Source organism: Canis lupus, chromosome 2, assembly GCF_011100685.1.
Source record: "Canis lupus familiaris isolate Mischka breed German Shepherd chromosome 2, alternate assembly UU_Cfam_GSD_1.0, whole genome shotgun sequence".
Classification (NCBI taxonomy): Eukaryota; Metazoa; Chordata; class Mammalia; order Carnivora; family Canidae; genus Canis; species Canis lupus.
Genome location: NC_049223.1, coordinates 42,661,989 through 42,688,516, shown reverse-complemented (window position 1 = coordinate 42,688,516; position 26,528 = coordinate 42,661,989). Strand labels below are relative to the sequence as shown.

The following is a 26,528-nucleotide window of genomic DNA, read 5'->3' as shown; positions in this document are numbered from 1 at the left end:
ATCTTTTACCTGAGCTGGCCCTTGGAGCATGGGCAGGAGCTAGCCAGTAGGAAAGAAGAAAAGGTAGGCCAGGTGGGGGAAATATATTCAATGACACAGAAATATGAAAAGCTCTAGAAAGTTCCAAGAGGAAGGAGATCTTCAGGGTAATTGGAACATTTTATTCACGTAGGAAAAGATGGAAGACAAGTTTAAGATGATGAATCAGAAGGCAGCAGAGTGTAGTAGTTGACAGCAAAGAGTCTGTCTGAGATCAACCCCTGTTCTCTTAACCAGGTAGCTTTACTCTCTACCTTTTCCCCTCATCTGCAAAATGAAGATGATAACAATATTTCATGGATGCTGAGAATAGTGCCTGGCATGATTTTCAAATTAAGGCAACAGTTTATCCTGAGATGGTAAGGACTAATGTTAAAATGATGTCAATGGGAAGGAAAGGCCAATTGCAAGAGATGTTTCTCAGGTATATTTAAAAGGCTTACCAAATGATTGGAATGGAGCAAGTGAAGAATAGAACAGGAAGGAAAAGGTCAAGAATGGCAATCATGTTTTTAACTTGAGAAACCCTAGATGGTAGGGCCTGTGATTGAGATCAGAATATAGAAGTTGGAGATCTGTTTTTGACATGTTGTGTTTAAGGTTCCCACATAATAACCAGGTAAAGTTTCTCAATTAGAAAATAAGTAATAGGGATCCCTGGGTGGCTTGGTGGTCCAGCGCCTGCCTTCAGCCCAGGGTGTGATCCTGGGGACCCAGGATCGAGTCCCGCGTTGGGCTCCCTGCATGAAGCCTGCTTCTCCCTCTGCCTCTGTCTCTGCCTCTCTCTCTCTCTCTCATAAATGAACGAATAAAATCTTAAAAAAAATAGGAATATTAAGTTTGAAAAATAATAAAAATAATGAATTTGACATTTGTCAGTACAGAAATGGTCATTGAAGTCAAAAAAGGAACTATAAGATGAGAATACGTAGAGCGAGTTTTCTCAGTTTTGGTGCTATTAACATTTTGGGGTGGCTAATTCTTTATAATTTGGGGAGGAGGGAGGCTAGCCTGTACATTCTAGGATGTTGAGCAATATCCCTGGCCTCCACCCACTAGATGCCAATGGCTCTTTTTCCCTTCATCAACAAAAAAGGATGGCTCCAGATATCACCAAAGCTCTCCCCTAGCCCCAGGGCAGGGAAAGTGGTGGAGAAGGGTCCCTCATTGAGAACCTCAGGTTATAGAGTAATGATGATGGAGGGGGACACTTGGGAAAATTATATTCAGTTTCTGAATATATTAATTGCAAAAAATCATCGCAGTAACATATTGTTTTAAGAGGCATTCTGAAGCAGTCAAGTGCTGAGCAAATGGTATTTCTTATGATTAACCAAGTTAAAAAGTCCTTGTGTATTATAGGTGAAATTGTGGGATTTTTTAGAGCCTTTCTTGTTATAGAAGTGGTTTGGATCATTAACAAAGGATATTCATCCATCTTCACTAGGGTCGGCAGGTCTTCCTCACCCCACACACAAATGCTCAATTTCAGATGGTGAAGCCAAGCTCCAAATCCTAGACTACTTTTACCCAAGGTTGCTCTGGCTGTTGAACTAGATGAAGTATTTCAGATCCCTCTTGATTCTCAGCTTCTCAATTCTTTCTGCTCCTCCTCTATCCCCAATAGGGGAAGCTAATGCTAATGTCAGACAACATGTCTGTGGCTGTTCATAATCTTGGTTGTCATAATTGTTGAACAAGAGATTTGTGATATCATATATCTTGGTGTTACTAGGAAACATTTTTAAAAAGGCAAACAAAAACAAAGTCAGACCCTGGGTCCTGGTTTTCAACAGCAGTAAATAATTCCCTCTATTCTCTTTCACACGAGGCCCTTTTCCACATATAGTTGAGCTATATCTTAAAGGATGTGCCTCAGGACCAAGTGGCTCCTGTAAATCAAGGAACTTGCTGTAGAAAATGGTATAATCTCTATCTAGAAACTATTCCCCACAGCCTTTTGCCTTGGGGAATAATAATTAGTGAAACTGGCATTGCTCTTTAGTTTAAGTCCGTTTCTCCTCTTGGATGTACCTGAAAGTTGTTGGTCTTTTTGTGTGTTTTTTGTTTGACTCTTTATTTTTCTCTCCCCACCCCGCAGCCAGATAATCTCAAAAAGCAAAGATTTACTGCCTGGAACTGAAAGTCACTGTTCATTCAGCCAACAAAATCTGGTCTCCAGCTAACGTTGAAGGCAACTGACTGTGAGTGCCTCAACCTGTTGAACCTGCAAAGGCCCCACCTCCCATACCACTGGCCGTGGCATGGAAAATTCCTGGGCACAGAAGGGTCAGCCTACAGACAAGGAATCAGCCAGCCATGCTCCTCTGGGCACAAGGACCTTGGCATCTAGCCAACCACTGTCATTAAAAGTGGGGGCTTTTATGTTAGTTTTTCTTAAGTTCATGTTTCGGGCAGCTTTTTATTATGATGTGATTTTTTTTTTTTCCCAAGGCCAGGCCTCCACCCTCACATCTTTGGTGGAATGTGTTAATAATTTGCTCTAGGGAGATGAAAGCCTCTTTGATACAAGTAGAATAAACACATGGAACACTGCTCAAAGGTCTAATTTCCACAATAGGAGCCCAGTTTGGGGACTGAGAGTTGGATGGAGAGAACAGTCTCATTTCTGAATCACTTTTCTCCCACAGTGTCCCTCCTTTGCCTCTGCAGCTCTTTCCTGACTTATCCAACTTAGGACAATGCCAGCATGTGCTCTAGGATTCTCCAGACATTTGGCAGCCAACAAAGGCCATCACTAACTGTTGTAAATCCCTCCACAAGTCCTGAAACAGACTGTAAAGGCAATTTCCTTCTGGATGGGGTTACTTTGTGTGAGCCGAAGATCTTTCTAAGTGCTAAATTAAGACTTAACACATTAAAGTGGAAAAGACATCATTGAGTCCAATTTCTTCTTTTTATAATGAAGATGTGAATGCCCAGGAAGATCATATGCCTTGTCTAGAATCACACAGGTCTTCCAAATCCCAGCATGGATTGTCCTCAAGACCTATGCTATTACAGTCCCATGGTTCCCAAGGACTGGCAGAAGTCAAAACAAACAAAAACCCTCTTCAGGGTTTCTCTAACTGCCTCTTTCTGTGCCCATCCCCATTTTGAGGTGCTTCTCTCCATCAAACTCTAAGCACTACCTCAGGAGCCCATGAGCTCTCTAGAATCTCACTCAGTTGCTTGGTCTCAGTAGTCTGACATGTTGGAGGTGTCTTACCCATGGTTCCCCAAAGCTTTCATCCTATACCCTAAAGGCCCTGCTTTCTGAAGTCGAATGACTTCTCAAAAAGACATCCCAGCAGACAGTGAGTCAATGAGTTACCTGTCTCAGACCCCAGGTAGTTCATAGAAATTCCTCTCCATTCATAGAAATTCATTCGAACATCCTGAAGACAGCCTGGAGAAGACTTGAGCGTGGCTGTAGTTAGTATTTCTTGGTGATCTTTGTACTTGAGGCCCTTTCAAGTTTTGTTTTGATATTCATTCATCGGTAGGTTTGAGCACTTCAAAGGAATTGGTTTGGGGGCAACTTATAGTCTGGTGGAGAGTCCCAGTTAACGGGTCCAGAGACCAAGGTCTGGGAAATGCTATCAACTATACTTGACCTTATGAAGCTACATAATCTCCCTGTGCCCTGACTTCCCAACTATATAAAATGGGGATAAAACCTGCTCTAACCCATTTCTCAGGATTGATGTGAATCTAATTAGACAATAAATATTAAAGTAGTTCCTTAAGTAACTAGATGGGAAAGAGTCTTATTATTTAAGGTGGGATTTTTTTAAATCTAATAATCTTATGGATTTATAAACAATGGATAAATAATCCTACTTATAGTAGCTATTTCATTAATGGCAGACTCCTGCGTTAAGCTTCATTCCATGGAGCATGAATTCATGTGTTTTTCAACATTCTTATGATGAATTTTCTATGTGAATGTTTGCAAGATTTTTTTTTTTCAGGCACCAAATATCCACTTTTCAGCCACTCTGATCCAAAGGTTATCCTATCATTTCTTTTCCAAAATGTGAAACATGACAGTAATCAATCCTCTTTTCATCCAAATTTTGTAGCTTTGATCTTCATTATCTTAACATTCAAAATATATAGATTTTTTTTTATCATCAAAGTCATAAAATGTGTTTTGGCCCAGACACCTCAAGAGATTAAAGTTCACTTCTTCAGTTTCTGTCAGATTTTTCCTTTGTAGCAATTTTCCTCAATGTCCTGAGGCCACATTCCTCAGACGTATCCTCCTCCTCAACTGCTGTCCTCCTTATCCTTCTCCCTCTCTGCTGTACACGTAGTCCTTTCTAGAACAGACAGTTCAACAATTATTTGAGAAAAATACCACTTATTGACCAATTGTTTAATTCCTTATGGCTTCATTTCATCTCAAAAACAGCATTTTAATTTGTATTTTTAAATTGATACCCTTTCCAAAGTTGAAATGTTCCTAAGAAAAATTAACAGTGTTTTTGGTCCACTGATAATTAGTGATATCTTGCCCCGTAATACTTGGCAGCCATGACAGTTTGAAACTTCTGCCTGGAATTTCTTACTGAAATTAGCTCCTTGACCATTTATGTTCAACAAAATAGTAATATTTTTTATTCTTTCCCAAATCACACCCTTGCTACATGTACTTTGAGAATAAGCTTCCTTCCTTCCTCAGTTACCCCCATGGAGAAATGACCCATGATATGCTGCTCTTCAGAACCTTGGAAATCTTGGTGCCAAGGTGCCAAATAGGCAGGGAGAACAGAAACAAATCACCAAAAGGGCACCAGAAAGAGAGATGGGTAGCTTCTCTTGACCCAACTGTGGGGTTGCCTTTCAGGCACTGGGCAAACCATTTTTATGTGTGTGCCACCTCTACCTAAGCTGTCTCCTCCAAGCTACTAAGCAAAATGGTGTGTGGTTTCTAAATCCAACTTGGTGAACCTCAAGCTACAAATTAGTTTGTCATTAATTAGTGATCTCCCACAGAAACAGAGAAATCTCACTGACCTCCAAAGAAGTTGTGTGAATTTATTCTTGCTTTGTAGTTTGCTTAAAAGAGACAAAGCATTCTGTAAAATGTTAACAAGGTCCAGCCTTGGGGATTTACAACTGTTTACCTAGCACTGTTGCTCCCACTGCTAGTCTGTCTTGTCACTTGCCCAAGTCCTGCCCTTGTTTCATCCTCCCCTGACCTGATATAATACAAGAACATCAATATGATGACCCTAATAATGGTTCCTTTGTGTTTGTACCATTGCTTTTCACCCAAAAATCCTTCAGCCCATAAACTCACAAAGCCAGGAGCCCTGTATCAACCTGCTCTGTTTCTGGAAGGTGGAACACAGGCTTGTTAATTCATATGAGACTGAGGACAGAGTACATTTTCCATGTGTGGCATTACAGGAGTTAAGTGATTAGTCCTCAGACTAATCACCAGAGAGGGAAATAAATTGTGGCAGAATTTAGCCTGTTTCACAATAGGCTCTGTCTGTGGAGTTATCTTCAGAAGTCACCCTCTGTTAAACACTAGATTAATTGTGTTGATACTCACTATTAATTGATAACTGGCTGGGACTTTCCACTCCAAGAAAATGGCAAAACAAGAAGCATTCCTTTGACCTGTACTTTTCTTTTGAATCAAATTAACTCTGGGGCCATCCCTTTGAGGCAGTCAAGTGCCTTCATTTGTTCAATATGAATTTATTAAATATCTTCTTCCTTTGAAGTCTTATATATGAGAAAACAAAAGTACTTTCATGCCAGAAACTGGGTATCTTGCTTTTGAAAAGAGAAAAGATCCAAACGTGGAAATAGTAGTCCAGGTGGCACACGATTAAATGCCAAAACTAGTTGCTCACTCAGTGGGTGTTGTGGGGTCCCCAAGAGAGAAGAATGAATGGGAGTCAAAGAGGTCTGGAAAATTTACAGAGAGTGGACACATTTCTGGGATTTAATGAATGATTAAAAGAGTGAGCTGGAGAGCAGACCAGTGTTCTAGGCAGCAAGCACTGCTGAACGTAACATGTCTTTACAACAGCCTAAACAAAATTTGGGTAAGGTGGAAAAGAAGAGACAGAGCTTAGTGGTGGGGGTCACTTGGCTGCTCTGGTCTAAGGAGCAGGTGATCTGGTGATCTGGTCTCTCTCTCAAGTTGATCAAGGCCTGGTGTGCTCCAAGGCTGGCCCAGACTCTCCTCAGCAAGCACTGCCTGCCACCCCAGAGCCCTCTGAGCCTCTGTAGCACCTTCCATCCAAACCTAGCCTCTGCTTCATCACCTTCATGGCACCAGAGAGGGCCCCAGGAGGCTCACAGTCTTTCCACACAGAAACGGAGGCACAAAACCTCAGGGCCTCCACTGTCTGATCCTTTATGCTATAGCCTGGTTTCGTGGCAGATGGAAATTTAGTTTCTTTCTGGGATCCTAAGAAAGTGAAAGCCAGCTTTCTTTGCCATCATTCCTCCCTGTACCTATTCAAATACCACCAAGGCTACAGAGGTCTTTTTATCTGACTCTTCCCTGGGCCCCACCCCCTATATGGAACAGGGCTCTCACTTATGCCCTCTGCATCCTATCACTCCTCCACCATAAAACAGCAAATTCATGGCCTCGATGTCCTGGAAGAATGATTCTTTTCTACCCCATGGGAAGACAAGTCTCCAAATCTTGGCTTTTAAAGGGAGAAATATAAATTTTTATTCTTGAAAATCTACTCTCAAGACAATAGCCTTAAGAATAGGTTCTGTTTTGAGTACCAGAAGCTATTATCTGGATTTTCATAATTGGAAAAGTCTGTTTTGTTTTGTTTTTTATCCAACCCCTCCCATTTCCCTACTACCCCACTGAGACCCGTGCACAAAGATACCACCACTTTTGAGCATGCCTGGTCAAAAGGAGAAAATAAGTCTAAAAGCAAGAAAATAGCCCATTTATATCTTCTGGAGTTTAAAATGACATGTGAAAGGAAAGTTAACAAGACTTCTTAAACTAATCTGGCCCCAGTAAGATTTCAGAGACATGGAAACTTGGTCTATATAGTCATCCAAAACACCTGTTTGTTTTCTGTAACATGAAAGCTACATAGGAAATTATGCAAACCATTTGGAAAGAACATGTTCCTTCTGCAGAATGGGCCCTTTCCTTTCCAGATCTAACTTTTGCTTTTAGGTAACTTGTTTATGTTCCAAAAAACCCTCAGTGTTAGGAGCACAATAGCCATCAAGACTTATTTTTAGAAAGAACACCACCACCCTATATTCTGAGACTCTTTTCATTCTGCTTTACTAAGAGATCTTATCTATTACGTTTAATCTGTTCATGTACTACACAAACACCTGATTCACAGCCCTTTGACCATTACTGGTCTAGTGGTGACCACAATCTATAGAAAATTTTAATGAGTCATGAATGAGTCTCTGAAATATGTAGGCCTCTACACAAAATTCAGATTAGACTAACCAACTGCCATGGGCTAAATTGTGTCCCCCATCAAATTCCTACGTGGAAATCCTAACTCCCAATGTGACTGTAATTGGAGATAGGGCTTTTAGGAGGTGATTAAGGTTAAATGAGGCCATAAGGATAGGGGTCCTAATCTGATAAGATTTATATAGCCTTATAAGGCTCTCTTCATCCCTTCCACATGTGTCAAGGAAAGGCCCTGTGAGAACATGGTGAGAAGGCAGCCATCTACAAGCCAGGAAGAAAGCCTTCACCAGAAACCAAACCCTGCTAGAACCTTGATCTTGAACTTTCCAGCCTCTAGAACTGTGAGTAAGTACATTTCTGTTTTTCAAGCCAATCCAGCCTGTGGTGTTTTATGGCAGCCAGACTAATACACCGATTAACATGCAGGATAAGAAAGTTTTATTCAGCATCATCTTCAAAGACGGTCTTGAACACCATATTAGAGGTGTGTGTGTGTGTGTGTGTGTGTGTGTAGAGAAGACATTTTATTTTGCTCTGAAGTATGCTCCTGGATTTGTAAACATGTTTACTAAGAGTAAATTTCCAGTGTTTTCTGCATGTTTATTTTGATTGATTGGAAGAACACAGTGGTTTCTTGAATAAAGCTGGGAAGTAAGTACTAGCCTAGTATCAAATGTTGCTCACACCTTTTTTTTTGCAAATAATCTACATCAACTTATAGATAATTTGGGTTCAAATATAAGGAATACTGTGGGTTACTCTTACATAGGATGTTGATAGTAAAGAGGCTCATTCATTTATTTTAAAAAGAAAGAGGTAACAATTGGGGCATTTAGAAAGGGAGTTCTCCTTTCCTTGTTTTTTTTTTTTTTTTTTAAAGATTTTATTTCTTTATTCATGAGAGACACAGAAAGAGAGAGGCAGAGGGAGAAGCAGGCTCCATGCAGGGAGCCCGATATGGGACTCGATCCCAGGACCCCAGGATCACACCCTGAGCCGAAGGCAGACACTCAACCTCTGAGCCACCCAGGCGTCCCTGTTTTTGGTTTTTAAAAAGCATGTATATTGTTGTTTAGTTAGAACTAATACCTTTAGCTGCTTTACCTCTAGTAAGCCTCACAACAACCCGAGGAGGCAGATATGTTGCCTTTACCACTTTCTATTCCCTTGGGCAAGTTCTTTTAAAGAAAGAAAACTGGTTTTGCTTCAGTTTCTGCATTTGGAAAATGGGGATAATATTAATACCTTTCTGTAAGGTTGTTGTAAAAATTACATGAGATAATATATGTAAAGTCTGTAGAAGAATACCTGCTCAATACAAGTTCCAGCAGTGATAGACATGTTAGTGTTATCATTACTATTGTTTTTAGTATAATGGTTATTTTATAGATCTGAAAGCTAAGTAAGTCTCAGAGTAGTCAAGGATCATGCCTGAGATCACATAGCTAGTAAATGACAGATCCAAGATTCAAATCCAGATCCATCTGATGTCCATGTCCATGCTCTACATGCCTGCCACCTTACCCTGTCTCCAGCTAACTAGATGTGGGCATCGTGCTCTTACAAACACAGAGCTGAAGAATACTCAGTTGACTAGAACTCCTATCTTGCTCAGAAAAGGAATCCTTTTTTATTGAAAAAGAGCTGGACCTTTCTTTTCAAGGGTCAGCAGCTTGGTCACTGCCTCAGAGCAGCAGTGCAGAGTTGCCTTAATCTTTCTCTGTCTTAGAACTTCCCTTCTCCTCACCCTGCCTCCTGGATGCTGATAAATCAAAGAAATAGCAACAACATGGAAAGACTAAATAAACATTTCTTTAAGGATCATATGAGAGGGGATTTTTCTTTTTCATTAAACGTTTGATAACAACATGTTAGGCTTTTTGATGTTACTTTCCTGTATTTTGGACTGGATAAAAGTATGTGACTCATAGAAATGACCATGGAAGGAAAAGCAAATGAGTCACCTTGCCCAGCCCATCTGAATCTTCCCGTGGCCATACCCCTGGGAGCAGCATCCCTGAGGGCCAATCCAGCCAGCGCTCCTCATGCAGCAGTGGGGGCTGCATAGGACAGGAGTTTCTTCAGGAGACATTGGAATCTCAGAAAAGGAGTGAGTCAGGGAAAGTTAAACATCAGAGCCTGAAGGAGTTACCCTGTAACTTTTCCAAAAAAACATTTACTGCTATCAGCTTAGAGGTTTCTTGTCCATGTTTCATCTCTTCCAACCCCCAAGTACACCCCCACAGCAGAACACTCTCTCCTTAGTACTATGCACACTTCAAAGGGTTGCCGTCCATAGTACCCTCCTGCCCTTTTGAGCAAGCTTGAGGCACTTAGATTTGTGTATTTTTCCAACAGATAAATCTCTGTTCCCATTATTGTTTTTATTGCTCTATTGGAATTTGTCCAGCATGTATCCTTCTGGTACCAAAGTGCCCTGGTTAAGGCTTCGGTCTTCGGTCTCTGGGAGTTGGAGAGAGAATTACTATATCCCTCAGCCCACTTAGCCTCAGGTCTTTTGAAACTTCTTCCTTTTAGTCATCTAGTTGGCAAACCACATTTAAAACCTAAGCTGCTGTCCATTTTTGTGCAATCTGAGTCTCTCTCTTGGTGTGCTATTCTCTATATTCATGTCTGCTTTTCTCAATTCAGATTTTGGTGTTTGGAGACCTTGAACTTGAATTCCTACAGCCCTAATTATTTAGCTTATGGACTTTGGGCAAGTCGATCAACCTGTTTGAGCCTTAGTTTCCTGATCTGGGACAAGAGGATAATTCCCATTTCCTAACATTGGGTGGGAATCTGTAGCTGGGTGAGTGAGGACAATGCTGATCCTCTCCAGTGGGCTTCTTGCAGCCCACATCATTCAATAACTTATTTTTCTCCAGGGACAGCTTCCCTTGATAGTCCTTCAAGGTGATTAAAAAAAAAATTCCTCTCATATTTTATCTCAGGAGAGAGATTTTTTTCTGTCTTCACTAGGATTTGTAATTATGCTACTGTTTATTTCCTGATACCAAGAGCTGACTTAAGCCTAAAATTGAGCAAGTAGCTTATAGCTTATTCCTCTCATCCAAATCAATAATAAAAATTAAAAATGATGTCAGTACTTCTGTTGGTGTTTTTATAAATCCACTTAAAACTTCTCTTGCTCAGAATTTATGTAAATTCTATGTAAATGCAAACATGTAAACTGAAAAGCAATAGAAAGGCTGCCATTACATACATAAGTAAATTTCCCAGGAACATTAAAACCTTCAGGTGACTCTAAAAAATAATACTTTAATCTCTGCTCCATTAAGAAAAAAGCAAACAAAAAAGATAAAGCTCTCAATATAATGTGCTTTTATTTTGTGAGTGTTAATTGGCCTTAGGTATGTTTATATTTATTTTTTTCACCTGTTCAGGGTGTTAAGAGATAATTTCTTGTAGACAGTTTGATCCATTTTAAGTTTGATAACTTATTTCCTTCTTTTTAGAATGATATACAGACTTCTGACAGTCAACCCTTAGATATTTGTGCAGAGTTCTCCAAAGAAACAATTCATTTATAATTGTCATTTAAAATTCACCCAACAATCTCCTCCTTCAAAGTAGTTAATATTCCAAACATCAATTGTGGAACAATTTTATGTTCATCTTAAAAGAAGCACAAAGGAGCTATATTGGGATCAATCTTCTATTTAAGGTAGGTTTGTTGTTTTCTTTTTTCATAGCTACACACCAAATCTACCTTACTTCACTCCTCTCCCCCAAATAGCAAATGATCAACAACCGTAAAGTAGGTTATATTTCTGTAAACTGTTCTGCTATCAACCCAAGGCTTGTTGTGTTGCCTGAGACCTGTGTGTCTGTAAAGTGCTCTTAATCCATAAAAAGGAATTGGAAATCACAAGCCCAGCAAGCATTGATCCAGAAGAAATAGGAAAGCAAAGTGTTCACATTCAACAAACTGTGCTCGTGATAGATTATCATCCTATTCAGAATATGAATTATGACTAAACAAATGATTAAGCTAAAAATAAAATATGTATCTCAATTCTTTCTTAATTGGACCATGATCTCTGTGGAGAAAGGGGGTTTCAGATAGAGTTGACTAGCAGTTTTCACCACAATTAAAGCACAGTCTAGGGCAGCCCAGGTAGCTCAGTGGTTTAGCACTGGCTTCACCCTAGGGCCTGATCCTGGAGACCAGGGATCGAGTCCCACATCAGGCTCCCTGCATGGAGCCTGCTTCTCCCTCTGCCTTTGTCTCTGCCTCTCTCTCTGTCTCTGTGTCTCTCATGAATAAATAAATAAAATCTTTAAAAAAAATAAAACACAGTCTAACAATTGCTCACCCAAATCAATCTATTGAAGTAAATTGTTGTTATTAATGTATTAATGACAAGATATAAAATATCAACAAGATGAAATCATTATGCAGACCAGAGAAAGCAAGGAGGCCAGGCAGCTGGGTGAGTGAAGCAGGCTGAAGGATAAACTGGAGAGCTGGCCTCTGGCTAAGGGGGCAGCTGCTACTTCATTCCAGCCATTTCATGTCAAGTAGAAATGTAGGTTCAGAAGTCTGTTCAATCTTTTGATTTTTCAAGAGAACCCCAAAATAATAGTTTTTTTTTAAGTGTGAACTCTACTCATATTCAAATCTTTAAACTCATTCGATTTTTTAAAGGATTGGCTACAAGCCTGAAGGAACTTCAGAACTGGGGGCAACATTCAGCTTCCGTCCTGTTAATATGTGATCTTTAATTTAAATTTATATCGCAGACACTTGCTGAATGCTGACCAAACTTGTTTCTTCTCCTTTCTGAGCACACAGCTAAATTATATTTCTCAGTCTCCCTTATAGTCTGCCTAAAAGAATGTGGGTGGAAGCAATGGCTATTACTATTAGGCTTTGTCCTCCACTCCTTCCCTCTCTTCTCTGCCAGCCCATGCCTGAGGATCCAGGGTGACCCCAGGGTCCCAGAAAATGGCATAACTTCCAGATGTAAGGACCCAAACACCCACAAGGAGGAGACTTTCCTGCTCCATTCCTCCACTTCAAAGAACCTTGCATTGGACTGTGAGAGAAGAAATAAACCTTTTTAAAAGCCCTTGAAATATTGGGGGTTTTACAACATTTAGCTGATTTTTTCTTTTTTTTTTTTTCATTTAGCTGATTTTGATATAGTTTAAGAATTTCTCCATTATGTGTCAATAAGGGGGAACTGTTAGCCCAATTTGTTCTTTAAGCAGCAAAACCTCAAAAGTAATGAAATATTTTTTGTGTGCTGACATAGTACATGAAGAAATAATGCTAATATTTTAAGTCTACTTTGGTGTTTTTTGAGATCACAAATGGGAGTATGTCTTCATAACCAAACTGCTTTCATTAAGAAACTTCACTGGTAGATATAATAAGCCTTCTCTCTGTATAAAATGCTCTGGAGCAAAGACAGGGTGAGTTAGAGATAACTGCATTCTACAACCATATCTGTAAGCCCTTTTCTTCTTCAGGTTATCTTTTGCATTTTTGGCTGACCTAAAATCTCATCACTTCTTGAATAGCCAGAATAGCCATGTGTCGAGTAGAAATTATAGTCCGTCCTCCCTCTCCCTCCTACATTTGGTTTTTCTGTCTCCACCTACATAACTCTTATTTTTAACATTCATCCCAGAGAGAAATACTAATGCATCAGAATGTTTTAACGATTCCTATTTAAAATCATTCCTTCTTTTGGAAACTTGAGTAATTTCTAAATCAGTAAGGAATGCACACATAGCAAATAGGGAAAATATTGCAGAATGAAGTTTTATGACCCCTCTCTGCTTCATTGTCAGAATGAAGAATTCCATTATCCACTGGAACATAGTGAGAGAAAAAACCTCAGCAAAGTAGCCTTTGTAATAATGATAGACATTTTCTTTTTTTTTTTAAAGACTTATTTATTTAATTCTGTGTGTGGTGTGTGTGCACAACCAAGGGGAGGGGTAGAGGGAATGAGAGCGAGAGAGAGGATCTCATGCAGCTTCCCTGCTGAGTGCAGAGCCCAATGTGGGATTCAGTCTCAGGGCTCTGAGGTCATGACTTGAACCAAAATCAAGAGTCAGAGACTCAACCAACTGAGTCACCCAGGCATCCCAATGATAGACATTTTCAAATGAATTAGTATACTGGGCATGTACATATTATATCTAAATAAAATACTTGTAGACTCAGAAAGTAGTGATGTAGTTTTGTGATTACATTGGGCACCAAATGGGGTAGTAAGAGAGCACCATAGAGCAGTGCTAATCTTTTTATAATCACCATAAGTCAGACCTTGGTAGAATGTCATATCCAGCTGTGGTTCATAGTGCAGAAGAAAATGCAGTACTTGGTGAAAGTTTAGAGGAGACTCACAAATCTGATTAAGAGAATGATAACAGGATCTACCTGAAGAAATAAAACTTAAGCCACAGTTTCCACCTGTATGAAGGGCTTTGCTTCCTTTCTTTGGAAAGGGAAAAACATACAAGAAAAAAATGGACACCAGGAGATACAGATGGCCAATAGGCATCAGAAAAGATGCTTACCATCACTAATCATCAGAGAAATGCAAATCAAAACCACAATGAGATGTCACCTCACACCCGTCAGAATGGCTAAAATCAAAAAGACTAGAAATTATAAGTGTTGGTGAGGATCTAGAGATAAAAGAACCATCATATGCTGTTGGTGGGAAATGTAAATTGATACAGCCACTATGGAAAACAGTACGGAGGTAAAAGAAAGAAAGAAAGAAGAAAGAAAGAAAAGAAAAAATACCATATGATCCAATAATTTCACTATGAGGTATTTACCCCTCAAAAAACAAAAACACTTAATTGAAAAGATACATGCACCGCTATGTTTATTACAGTATTATTTATGGTAGCTAAAATATGGAAGCAACCTAAGTATCCATTAATAAACAAATGAATAGAGCACTGGGTGTTATGCTATATGTTGGCAAATTGAACTCCAATAAAGAAGAAATAAAAAAATAAAAATAAAAAAGACCAAAAAAAATGGTCACACACACACACACACACACACACACACACACACACACACCATGTGCCATAAAAAAAGGATGAGATCTTGTTATTTGTAACAATATGGATGGACTTAGTGGGTATTATACCAAGTGAAATAAATCAGAGAAAGACAAATACAATATGATTTCACTTATATGTGGAATTTTTTTTAAAAAAAAGAAGAAATGAATAAGCAGACAATAAAAAATCAGGATCAGGGATGCTTGGGTGACTCAGTGGTTAAGAGGCTGCCTTTGACTCAGGGCATAATCCCAGGCTGGGGATCAAGTCCCACATCAGGTTCCCAGCATGGAGCCTGCTCCTCCCTCTGCCTGTGTCTCTGCCTCTCTCTCTGTGTCTCTCATGAATAAATAAATAAAATCTTTAAAAAAACAAAACAAAAACATCAGAATCAGACCTATATATTCAGAGAACAAACTGATGACTGTCAGAGGGAAAGGGGATTAAAGGATGAGCAAAATAGGTGAAGTGGAGTGGGAGATCCAAGCTTTTGGTTATGGAATGAATAAGTCATTGATATAAAAGGCACAGCATAGGGAATATAGTCAATGATGTTGTATGATGACAGATAGTAGCTATCCTTTTGGTAAGCGTAGTATAACATATGGAGAAGAGAAACACTATATTGTATGCCTGAAACCAATGTAACATTGTGTGTCAACTATACTCAAATTAAAAATATTTTAAAAATTTTAAGTAGGCTCCATTCCTACTGTAAGCCCAATGGAGAGCTTGATCTCACAACCCTGAGATCAAATCCTGAGCTGAGATCAAGAGTTGGACACTTAACTGACTGAGCCACCCAGGTATCCCCCAATAAGAATTTTAAAAAGAAAGAAAGAAAGAAAGAAAGAAATGAGCTTAATTTTCACTTTTTGGAAATTTGAGTTAGACAGTGGGCTGGCCAGTGCTAGAGGGGCATTCCTGTAGCATTCTTGCTCACATCTGAAGAGTATATCTCTACTAATATCACTCTACTGCTCTGCTCATCACACTGTCTACCACCTAATTTAGATTATTGTCTATTTCTTTTAGGGATATGCACCCTCCCTATATCTGTGGGCATCATGAAAAATGAGTTGCCTCCTCACCTATTCAATGTTAACTCAGAGGTGAGCAAAACTGATACCTGAGGCCTGGAAAAAATTAGTGATAAAGTAGAGACAAATAGTTGTGATTCCTTAGTCTATTTTGTTTATCATCCCAATGTATACCCAACATAACCTTACAAAATAGGGCTTCTAGGTAAGCACTATCATCCTCACTTTACTGATGAGGAAATGGAAGCATGGAGAGGTTAAGTGACCTGCCCGAAGTTATAGAGCTAGCAAAAGTGGAAATAGGAGTTAAAACCAGACAGTGTGATTTTAAAATCATTTTGTCTTAACTATGAGACCATATTAACAATGCTACATAATTATTGGGAATGGAAAGCATCAACCACCACCGCATTTTAAGTCACTTTTGAACTAGGCTCATATCTCCAAGCAGACGTTGAATTAGAGACCCCTAGGAAATACAGGTGGCAGAAACATGAAAAAATTGTTTTAAGGCATTGGTTGCCAGTCTTTAGACTGAGCAAAATATGAAGGATTGTCCAAGAAGATCTAGATCAGTTTCTGAATATTAGGAAATGACCTGAGGATGACAAAGATCTGAGACAAAGCATGAAACCAAACCAAAATTGAGTATCCTAAACATAATTTTAGTCCTATCAGACCGACAAGCCAAGCTTTATAAATCGGACAGTTGTGGGATTCATTATTTTCTTGATTATTCTGCTTTTGGTTTTCATAGCTTTTAGAAGTCTTTTGCCAATTAAAAATAAGAACATTATTTAACTGGCTTGTTTTGAGGCTAAGGGGTAGAGGACCCTAGATGATGCATGAGGTAAAAGGAATAAGAAAAAGAAGAGGATTTTGGTTTTGCCCACACTTGAACTCTAGAGGGAGAAATAGTGGATTCAGGGCAGCCCGGGTGGCTCAGTGGTTTAGCGCTGCCTTCAGCCCAGGGCCTGATCCTGGAGACTCAGGATTGAGTCCCACATCAGGCTCCCTGCATGGAGCCTGCTCCTCCCCCTGCCTGTGTCTCTGTCTCTGTGTCTCTCATAAATAAATAAACAAAATCTTTAAAAAAATAGTGGATTCATAAGTGGTTATAGCAGAAAAGGTCAAAGTAGAATCCCACGGAGTGGGAGACACTCAAGTCAAGGGACTGCTTGACTCAGAAATCATTCCATGAAAGACTTTTCCCTTGGAGTGGCACTCATGTGTACCAGCCGTGAAGCGCATTGAGTTTAGTAGGTGAAGTTGTTTTCTTTTACCTTCATACACACTCAGCCTTTCATCAGAACTGCATATGTCACACAAGCTGTGGAATGAAGATCATCTCTTTCCCTGTACAAACCCATCAAGGAAATGGGTCCTTTCAAGAAGAGACTTCCTTAAAAGTCAGAATCAAGAAAGAGGAAGGTCCAAAGTTTAGGAAAAATGCCAGCCAGGTGGCAGAGCCCTAAGCAGTCCAAATTGACTTTAAAATCAGTTGCTGTCAGTCTTCTAATATTGTCATTTTTTCAAGATTGTCAATTTAGGTCTTTTGCATTTCCATGCAAATTTTAGAATTAGCTTTTCAGTTTTTACATACCAAAAATATCTGATGGATTTTAGTTGAGATTATGCTAAATCTACAATTCAGGAGTTGGCAAACTTTTTCTCTAAAGGGTTAGATGGTAAATATTTTAAATTTGGCAAGGTGGGAGGGCAAAAACAGCCATACAATAGATAAATGAATAGGCATGGCCATGTTCCAATAAAACTGCTTACAAAAGCAGGCAGCTTTGGTCCATGGACCATAGGTTTTTGACCCTATAGCAGAGAAAAAAAATTTTCCTTCTACTCTTCTGGGTTCCACATCTGTGACCATGAAAAGTAACTGATAAGACTAAGATAGACTAACAACAGAAAAACAAACAAGTTTATTAACAAACAAGTAGTGCATATACATGTGGGAGAAACTTAGTGATGAATAAATGGAAGGAGTGGTTAGACCATGGGGTTTAGATAGAATTTTAACAAAAGAAAATAAATTTGTAGAGAAGTGACAAGACAGGAAAAGAAGTTTAGGCATTTAGGGGTGACATACTGTGGGAAGGTAAATATAGAGAGAAGCTAATGGATGATGAGGGCTAGTTAGTAAGTTTTGTTTGTTGTAGACTTCTAGTGGCATCTCATCTCAAAATATAAGGTTGTTCTCCCATCCTGGTAAGGAAGTGAGAGGAGGACACCTCCACAATGGGAATTTATGTTTTGCTTTCACACAATAGGAAGGGGGCAGAGAGCTCATCCTGTGTCTACTTTTTCTTAATTGCATTTAGCTCAAAATAATCTTTATTCCAGAGTGGCATATTTTGGAGTGGCATACTCTGAACCTCTTTCTTCACTATAGTGCCTTTGAACAATGTTTTCTAATCCGTAGACATAGTATATCTCTCCTACTGAATTAGATCTTCTGTACTTTAATTCAGCAATGTTTTATTGTTCTCATTGTACAAGTTCTGTACATTTTTGTCAAATATATGCAAACCTCATGAATTTTTTTGTAAATGGATTCAAATTAACTTCATATCAGTGAAATTTCTTTCTGTAAAGTCTCTTTTAGGGAATATGGGAATTTATAATTTATGCCTTGTCAAGAAAAATATTACTACTATTTTGCTTACTAAGTGATGTTCAAATATGGAAATGGAATAAAATTAAAAATCAGCATAAACCAATCTGCCCTTAAAATCACATTAATTTTTCCCTCTGATTTAGTCCTTCTTAAAAAGACTTTTTAGAAAAGGAACCGAGGAACAGAAAATATAGAATTAAAATTATAAAGAATCAACTTTCCACAAGTCACCCTTAGAGAGCATGAAAACTGCTGCATATTTTATTTTGAATAACTACTTTTAAAAAATTACTTACCACAATATAATTTGTAATTATATTTTGCTTAGAACAACCTTAAGATGAGTTTGTAGGATATGTATATGCTTTTGGGTGGCTATAAAGTTAGGACTGGGATTAAGATGTTGCCAAAACAACATCTTTGGGAAAAAATTCCCAAAGTAAAAAGCCATAAACAATGAAGAGTACTTTGTGCTGTGTGCATACATATGGTACAGTGGTAAAGAACATGAGTTTGGAATCAGAGAGCCCTGATTTCAGTCCTGGCTCTGCTACTCTCACTCTCTGAGACGTTGGGCAAGTCATTTAAAAATTCTGAGTTCGAACTTCCTCATGTATAAAATGAAAATAATATCATTACCTACTCCATGAAGTAGTGGTGAATATTGTATGAGATAATTTGTGAAACATTCTTAGACATTTCCAAGAATGTAGTAAATGATCAATAAGAGATAGAGACTATTATAATGTTCTTATTTATGAAGATGTTGGAATCCATGATGATGATGATGATGATGATGATGACAATTATTATAAAACTTACATATATGACAAATTTGTTCTGATTTCCCCCACCAAAAACCTTAATACAAGCAAGAAAAATCTCTGACAAATGTCTTCAGATTTCAGTAGTCAGCTGGAGAGGGGTGGGGATGTGAAAAGATGAGAGAGATTGATGGTATAGAAGCAAACAAACAGTAATTCCTCCTCACTGGACTTCAACCTGAGAAAGGAAGGCCTAGAAAGGAGCAAAGGCCAGTCCTGACGCTCTTTTTATTCCATAACAATAGGAAGAAACAGAATCTCTTAAGAGTCTTCACTTCTGGTCTTTTGGCTCCCAAATCCACTATTCTGTTTTATGTCAAAGCTGAAAATGAATACTAAGAGTTAAAAAAAAAATTGCAGCTAGTGGGCTTCTCAGGAATTAGGATTTCCCCAGAGAGAAGTGGTTCACCTTCAGGTAAGACCAACAATAAGCTAACTGTTGATATCCAGTGCTCAACATACAAAGACTAGAGGTTAAATCTGGAAGAGTTTAGAGAAGTCAGTCCATTTTCAGTAAGTCTTTACAGGAAAAAGCAGTGAACATGATCATGATTTATGTAGATAAATTTAGCCACTTTTAGTATGAAAAATGGTCTGCCACGCAACATAAACAGTCTTTTGTATAACTACTTTTTAAATACATCCATTCATCTTTCACCATATTTTATTACTGCTGCATTTTATTATAAACATCATGAGCAGGATCATTTACAGGGAAAAGAGTCAAGAAAGTAGCACTTACTCATGAGAGGCAGTGATGAAATGCTGATACAAATGTGTGTGTGCATGTATGCAGATTTTCATATCTCTTTTTGTCTGTCTTTCCATGTTCTAAGCTAAGGGATTTCCTCATGTAGAATTTCTATCAGAAATGTTTGTTATTGGGCAGCCCAGGTGGCTTAGCGATTTAGCGCCGCCTTCAGCCCAGGGTGGGATCCTGGAGACCCGGGATCGAGTCCCATGTCAAGTTCCCTGCATAGAGCCTACTTCTCCCTCTGCCTGTATCTCTGCCTCTCTCTCTCTCTCTCTCTGTGTATGTCTCTCATGAATAAATAAATAAAATCTTAAAAAAAAAAAAAAGAAATGTTTGTTGTTTTCTTCAGGATCCTCAGAATTCTTTCTTGAGTGAAGTAGTATGCCAAGAACAGTGCCAGACACATCCTACACATTTATTTCAATTTCCTTTCATTTAATTATGTTCACTTGAGTGTCTCTCTAGGAACCTTGGGAATATATCTTTTTGGTATCCACATCGTTTCATCTCACAATACTCAAGTTCAACTGAACAAAAATCTTGATAATGCCTATGAATGCTAGCTTTTTCCATACTTCCCTCTCCAACTCAAACTTCCAGGGAACCTGAAAAAAAAGGGGGGGTAATTTCAAGGTCCACACGGGAGGAAAAATCCTTCAGATTTCAAAGATGATCCTTCTAAGCATGCTATGCCCATGTTGTCTATGAATAGATCTACCTTCTCCTGTTTTCTGCTACCAGTTTAATTTCTTCTAATTCCTGCCTGCTGTATACCTTCCAGAGGTCTTTTACTCTTCTCCAAAAGCTTGGGGATTTCCCAAAAGAATCTTGGGTGTGGGCTCTTAATCTATTCTTTACTCTTACCACGTGCCATTGGCAGTTGTTTACTGACTGCCTACTATGTTGGAGGCATTATGCTAAGCATAAAGGATATTATAAGACATATTTGGGGGTGGGGAGGCATACATGAAATCAACAATATATCATAATTTCAACAACTATAATGTGATGAGGTTTTATATAGGAGTATGCATCTAAATATGGCTGGGAAAGAGGAGGTTAGAGGAATGTATCTCAGAGAAGGTGATGTTGGAGAGACAATGTTGTGAAAGATAACTAGGAATTACCCAGGTAGAGAAGAAGGAGGAGGGACAGAGGACATTATAGGCTGGGAGACCAGCATGTGCAAAATTCTGGAGGCATCAACCAGTGGGTTGATTTGAGGAACTGTAGTGACTCAACAACTGAATGAAGAGAGGTTTAAGGAGTGGATGGAGATGAGAATAACATGTAACTAAGGGGTTGACTGCATGACTTAGGAGAGGTGATTGGATACAACTTTATTTTTCCCTACCAATGACCCTTCCAATTTATTTAATGGGATAATTTTCACCTGCCTACAAAGGACATAAGGTCTGAAATCATGATTTCATTGCCTGCATATTTCTAGAATGTCCAGTCCAGTACAGGGGCTTTCAGATTCATTGAGAGGTAGGACTTCTCCCCACTCACTGTGCTAAGACCTAGTTAATGGTTGCCTGCCTCTGGCAATATGGGTGTGATTGATTCAGTTCTCTCTGCGTCCCCACTTGCTCCCCCATTTACTAGCTCTTCTTTCTGACCCAGCCAGGATTGAAAAGGATGTGAGAGAGAGAAGTAAAAGAAGAAGGCAATTCTTAGTTTACCAGGTAACATTGCACTTTTGGGTTCAGTAGATGCTCAAAATGGATCTCTCTCCATGGGAACTTATCATGAGTTCCTTTAGAGCTTACATCCTTCCTGTGTTCTCTTGACTCAGGCAGATGCATCTCTATTCTGGAGGTCATATGCAGCTCCTTCCTGAGCCCTTAGGAATTCAACAGTGACACTGGCATTGATATAGGCATATAGATCTGCAGGTTGGGACACTAGAGACCCAGAAATGACAGGTTATGTGATTTTTATGTGATCAAGGTAGTATTACAAACCAGTGGGAAAATGGTGTAAGTGACTTTTATAAAGGAAAAAAATGAAATTATATTACTGCTTAAACTATTCTTAAAAATGGGTTCCTATTAGGTTGAACATCAAATGTGGAAAACTAAACTTTAAGACAAATGTAAAAAAAAAATGGATAGGAAAGCCTTTGACTTGAAAGTAGAGAAAGATTTCTTAGGCAAGACACAAAAAATATGACTCATAAAGAACAAATCTGCTAAATCTTTAAATTGTAAAGCTCCTCTCCTTCAGAATATATCATTGTTAAGAGATACAAGGACTTATGGAAAATATTTGAACTATCGGTAAGAGACTGAGGATTAGTATTCAGAAATGTAAAGGACTACTGAAATAATAAGAAAAATATAAACAAACCAATGAACGTGTATGAAGATTATGAATAGGAAACTCACTGAGGTGGAAATTCAAGTGACCAAGAATCATACAAACATTTTCTCAACCTCACAAGTAATCAGGGAGGTGCAAATGAAATAATAATGAAATACTCTTTTATAGCTTTTGTACTAACCAAGATTTTGAACTCCAACAATATCAGCAACTGGCAAGGATGTGGGAAATGGAAAATATTATGTATTGCTGTGGAGAATATAAATTAGAATCCTCTCCAAACTCCTAAATAAGGTATAAAATATACATATTCTACGACTCCTAAGTGTAAATGCTAGAAAATGATTATGCATAGTACATTATTAGTTTCCCATAGCAGCTATAACAAATTACCACAAACTTGATGACTTAAAATAACGGAAATTTGTTCTCTCACAGTTCTGGAGGCCAGAATTTGGAAATCAAGGTGGAGGCAGCATTGTGCTCCCTTCAGAGGCCCGGGGAGAATTTCTTCCTTGCCTCTTCCAGGTTCTGGTGGCTGTTGCTCTTCCTTGGCTTGTGGCTGTGTGTGTTTATGTCTCTTTCTGCTCTGTCTTCACATCACCCTCACCTCTATGTGTGCTGTTGAATTTCCCTCTGCCTCTCTGTTACAAGGATACATATAATTGAATTTAGAGCCCACCTGGATAATCCAGGATAAGAGCTTCCTCTCAAGTCATTAACTTAAACACATATTTTGCCATATAATGTAATGTTCACAGATTCAAGGGATTAGGACATGAACAAATATTTGGGAATATCATTCATCTCACTACAGAGACATAGACAATGATGTTTATTAGGAATTGCTGTTAATAGCAAAAAAAAAAAAAAGGAAAGAAACATTAATGCCCTACCAATAAGATAATGGATAAAGTGTGATTTGTTAATATGATAGGATATTATATAACAATATATGGTCCATTTCCTCTTTATATCAAAACACATAGATCTCAAAGACTTGTAATAAAGCAAGTTGCGGGTACCATTTATTTAATTTTTAACATAAGAATACAGATATTTAGTAAGAATATAAAGACATGACTAAATAGATCCATACAGATATATGACAGTGTTAAAAACGGGAAAGCATCAGTGGGGTAGAAGATAGGGGGAAAAACAAACATGTTTTCATAGTAAGTTTTCTTTTTAAATAATATACCAAGTAGAAATTCCAAAATGTGAACAGTTCTTAATTCTGAGTGATAGACTCATAGGTGTTTATAATTTCATGTTTTAAAATCATTTTTTAAATGTTTCATATTTTATGTTTTCAATATAAAAAGAGAAAACATTTAATAGTTACTCTGATAAAAGTACAGAGGATAGATTAGAACAGGCAGGAAACAGAGATAAAGAGATCAGTTGGAGACTACTAAAAATAGATAAGATGTTTGAAGATTTAGCCTAAGAGAGGGACCACGAGAATAGCAAGGAAAGAGTGATTATGAATAACTCTAAAAGGTGGAATCTGGGGGCGCCTGGGTGGCTCAATCCATTAAATGTCTGCCTTCAGCTCAGGTCATGATCCCAGGGTCCTGGGATCAAACCCCATGTCAGGCTTTCTGCTCACTGGGGAGCCTGCTTCTCCTTTTCCCTCTGCCTTCCCCCCTACTCATTCTCTCTCTCTCTCTCTCTCTCTCTCTCAAATAAATACATAAAATCTTAAAGAAAAAAAAAAGGTGGAATCTATGGGACCTGTAACTGAGTTGATTGCTTGGGGTTCAAGGGTGATGCCAAGTCACTTACTAGAGGAAACAGATGAATGGTGGTCCTCCAGTCACAAGCAACTTCTGATCTGCTTCCTATCACAAAAGATTAATTTTTACTTTTAATTTTTACTCTTAGATATGGAGAACTGTATGTAAATGGAATACAGTATGTAGTCTTTTTGCCTGACTTCTTTGTCTCTATATAATTATTTTGATATTCATCCCTATTATATATAAAAGTAGTTCTTTTTTATAGCTTTGTAGATATAAAGTTTTATTGATTGCCAGTTGCCCTAGACTGTCCCTTCCTTGCTGATTGGCTCCCTGGATTGTCACCACACAAGATTTATCCCCCTTTCCCTCACCTACCCACTGCCCTACCATATCAAAATCTGCAGCTTTCTGAAATCTTCTTGTCACCGTTTGATGGGCAATGATAATTGTAGAGGGATTTCTTGGTAGATTGCAAAATGTTGCATTAATGTAATATTAAATGAATAATATTCTCAAGGGGGTTGGATGAGGTAATCCTCAAAAGTCCCATTCTGAAAAATTCTCTAATTTTGCTACATTTCTGCCTTAGTACATGATCCTACAAATGAACCATCATTTCTAATATGGATTTGCTAAGGACACAAGGCCAGTGCTGGTAAGATAAGACTAAGTGAACACTCCAGTTACCATGTTTGGAGTTGCCCCCCACATTCATCTTTTGGTTGGCCCATGCAGAAAATAAACTAGTAAGTAAATAGCAGGAGACTAAGTTCCACATAACCATCATTTTGTGATTCTCAGGGCTACCATATGGAGCAAATTCAATTGGTATCCCAAGGATTCCAGTGCTGTCTTGGAAAAATAATTAGTCTGGCATACCAACATCTAGGCAGTCAGCTGAAGCCTAATTCCAGGAAATAGGCACTTTGACAGAGTAACAAGCATGGATGCCCAAGGGAAGGAGAAGCCCTGAAAGAGTTGTTTTAAGTAGCTGTTTAATGATTGAGCACCTTGAAATGCTTTCACTTGGCAGGGTGAAATTATACTACCTAGAGACGTCTGGGGGGCATTTAAAGCTAACAGGCAGTAATGAGTGCTGGTTTTAAAAAAAAAAAATGTATTTTATTGCTCTAGCAATTGGTAGACCTCCTGAAACATCTCTATTCTTTACACCTGTATGAAGAAAAAAGAACAAAGCAAAGAAGAAGGAAGGAAGAAAAGGTATTTCTACCTTGCATGCCTTTTCCCAAAGATTCCTATAACACTTTAAAAGCTAACAGTAATTGATCTCTTAAAACTCGCCAGGCTTTGTGCTCAGTGCTTTACAAATACTAGCTTATTTAACCTTCACAATGGTGCGTGAAGCATGATTTCTCCTTTTTTTAAGTGCTAAAACCAGAGAAATTCAAGGAAAAAGGTACAAAAGTTACTTTACAAGAATAGAAGAAGAAGAAGAAGAAGAAGAAGAAGAAGAAGAAGAAGAAAAGAAAGATAGAGAAAGAAAGAAAGAAAGAAAGAAAGAAAGAAGAAAGAAAGAAAGAAAGAAAGAAAGAAAGAAAGAAAGAAAGAAAGAAAGAAAGAAAGAAAGAAAGAAAGAAAGAAAGAAAGAAAAGAAAGAAAGAAAGAAAGAAAGAAAGAAAGAAAGAAAGAAAGAAAGAAAGAAAGAAAGAAAAGAAAGAAAGAATCTTTCTCTTCTCTTTCAGAAAGCTTCTCCAAGTTAGGTGAAGGAACATTATAGTGTATAAAGAGACAAAGCAGGCAGCCCAGGTAGCTCTGCAGTTTAGCACTGCCTTCCACCCAGGGCGTGATCCTGGAGACCCCGGATCGAGTCCCACGTCAGGCTCCCTGCATGGAGCCTGCTTCTCCCTCTGCCTGTGTCTCTGCCTTTCTCTCTCTCGCTCTGTGTCTCTAATGAATAAATAAATAAAATCTTAAAAAAAAGAGAGAGAGAGAGAGAGACAAAGCACTCCACTGAGTCCTCAGTTCCACTGCTAATAGCAGCCAAAAGACCTTGGACAAGTCACATGACCTCTCTGGGCTTCAGTTCCTTCCTTCTTAAAAGGATGGGTAAACAGTCCCCACCTTAGCTGCACACTAGAATTACCTGATGAACTTTGAAAAACTGCCAGTCCCAACCCTGTCTCTGCCCTTATTTCTGACTAACTGAATCTTAGAATATCAGCAGTTGGGGTAAAGTATCTGGCTTTATTGCTGGGAACAAAGTATATATGTCCCTACCTCTTTGAGCTAACAATTTAGTGGGAGAGCAAAAAGGCAAACAGAAATCATATGCATTTATATATAAAAAATGTATATGGAACACTTATATTTCATATATATATATATATATATCTCACACTTGTGGTGAAAAGGAGAAAGAATAATGTTATTTCAAGACAGAGTAACAGAGAGAACATGATTAAAATAGAGGAGGAGGGGTCTGGGAAGATCTTACTGTGTGTCGGAAGAACAGGAAGTGGGTGTTGGTCATGCGCAGGGCAAGAGAAAGAGCTCCCTAGGCAAAGAGAATATATCTCACTTGGTTAGATACATATTACATTTGGTTGTCTGTTTCCATTACATATGCATAAATATACATAGACACACAGACATATTCCTATATGTACAAAAAAATAACCTATTTGAAGACCCTGAGCCAGAAAAGAAAA

General features: G+C 38.5%; 1 long non-coding RNA gene across 3 annotated transcripts in view; it reads left to right on the top strand.

Annotated features, from left to right (window-relative positions):
* The window catches only part of LOC119870237, a 250,556-nt gene that overhangs the window by 209,537 nt on the left and 14,491 nt on the right, over positions 1-26,528 (top strand). For all 3 annotated transcript variants that reach the window (XR_005355521.1, XR_005355522.1, XR_005355523.1), the window contains 2 exons: positions 2,141-2,243; positions 7,705-7,825. This is a non-coding gene — a long non-coding RNA (uncharacterized LOC119870237). The remainder of the gene's footprint in view (positions 1-2,140; positions 2,244-7,704; positions 7,826-26,528) is intronic.